We start from the raw sequence: 2,303 nt of genomic DNA, 5'->3' as shown, positions 1-2,303 counted from the left end.
TTGAAATAGGAAGTGACACTTGACACAAGAAATACTCCACATGTTTGCTTCTGTTTGCCATAATTTTTGAAGTGGTGTACACACTGAAATATCACGACCATTAACACTTCATAATCGTACTTAATTACTGAGAGTTATTCGAACTAAGTCTGTTAGAGGTCATGTATGCATTTCTTTTATTTAATGATGGACAAGGAACCAAAATGTATCTTATAATTTATAATGAGTAGAAAATTTGGGTCAGATGGATTACACAGAGGTTGTGTGTGGACACTGTGTCTTCGGATTGTATGGGATGCTGAATTGAAGTTGCACTAGGATTTTGTCTGTACTTGTTCGAGGAGACTGACTGGAGGAAAGAGTTGTTATGGAAGTGAAATGATATTGGTGCTGAGGTTTATATGTAGACGTAAGAGGTATTATTGAAGTATTAAGATTAGGTGATGATGATGATTATTGGAGTTTTGGTGGATAAGAGGTAAAGTAAGTGAGGAGCATATTTTTCTTGTTGGTCTATATGGAACAAGGAGGATGAAGATGGCAGACTAGAACACTCAAGTAGAAGGAAGATTGCCTACACACACACTTTGTTAAATCACTGAGCAGTATATACTTTTTTTTAGGAGAGAGGAAGCATTTGCATATCTTGGCTCACTGACAGTTGTTCAGCAACCGTACAATTTGATCTGGTTTGGCAAACATTGGTCTTGACATGATGACTATGACGTTGACTAACTATTATTGACTGTTATACATTGCTGCCACTACTACTTGATACACATGATGAACATAAAATTTTGACAGAATTGCATTTACACAGTTAACACTATTCAATTACACAGTAGCACTAATGTGGATGAAAGATGAGTGAGTGTTTTTTGTGTGTTTTCCTTTCCCTATCCCAAATTGGTACCAACCTATCTCCTAAATATTATTTTACTTGTTGTTGTGGCTTGCACTGACACCCATAAAAATTATAGGTTTACTGATATTTGTGTATTTGTAATATTTAATATGACAATTATCTGATATCATTTGTGTGTTTATCATGATTTGTATGTTTAGTGTAAAAGCATTGTGTGTGTATTCAAACTATTGTTCATGCCTGAACTGTCTGATTAGTGATGGTGCTGCACTTATCAACATGATGTGTGACATTTAGTCATGTTTAATTTCTGCTGATGAACAGTGTGATTAGTGACAGGGAATATTATGGACTGTGATTTGCACTTTTTCTACATGATTGGTGCCACTAGGACATGTTTAATTTCTGCTGATGAACTGTGTCATTAGTGATAGTGAATTTTATGGACTGCGGTCAGCACCTGGTCAACATTACTGGGTGCCACTGATGGACTGCTTCTACTGAAATGATGTCACTTGTTGGTGTCTGCACCTGTTTAACATTGCTGGGTGCCACTGATGAATTGCTTCTACTGAAAAGATGTCACCTGTTGATATCTGCACCTGTTCAACATTGCTGGGTGCCACTAATGGAACTGCTTATACTGAAATGGTGTTACTTGTTGATGTCTGCACCTGCTCAACATTGCTGGGTGCCACTGATGGACTGCTTCTACTGAAATGGTGTTACTTGTTGATGTCTGCACCTGCTCAACATTGCTGGGTGCCACTGATGGACTGCTTCTGCTGAAATGGTGTTACTTGTTGATGTCTGCACCTGCTCAACATTGCTGGGTGCCACTGATGGACTGCTTCTACTGAAAAGATGTCACCTGTTGGTGTCTGCACCTGCTCAACATTACTGGGTGCCACTGATGGACTGCTTCTACTGAAATGGTGTTACTTGTTGATGTCTGCACCTGCTCAACATTGCTGGGTGCCACTGATGGACTGCTTCTACTGAAAAGATGTCACCTGTTGATGTCTGCACCTGCTCAACATTGCTGGGTGCCACTGATGGACTGCTTCTACTGAAAAGATGTCACCTGTTGGTGTCTGCACCTGCTCAACATTGCTGGGTGCCACTGATGGACTGCTTCTACCGAAATGATGTCACTTGTTGGGTTTTGCACCTGTTGACCATTCCTGGGTGCTACTGCTGGAACTGTCAACTACTTGTTTCTTGGGCTATGGAAAGCGTTTATGTGAATATTTGTATAAACTGATTTTTTGTGTATTACTGTTGGTGAAAAGTTATGAGACTCTTACCTGCACATATTCGTCATTGCTGACGCTATTAATTGAACTGTTTAACCACATAATACTTGTGTAAACTGTTATGTAAAGTCACATGTATGAAAGAATTTGTATTGCTTACTGTATTCTATATAATAGGTTAT

Source organism: Schistocerca nitens, chromosome 8 (assembly GCF_023898315.1).
Source record: "Schistocerca nitens isolate TAMUIC-IGC-003100 chromosome 8, iqSchNite1.1, whole genome shotgun sequence".
Taxonomy (NCBI): Eukaryota; Metazoa; Arthropoda; class Insecta; order Orthoptera; family Acrididae; genus Schistocerca; species Schistocerca nitens.
Note: the sequence above shows the minus strand (reverse complement) of the source record.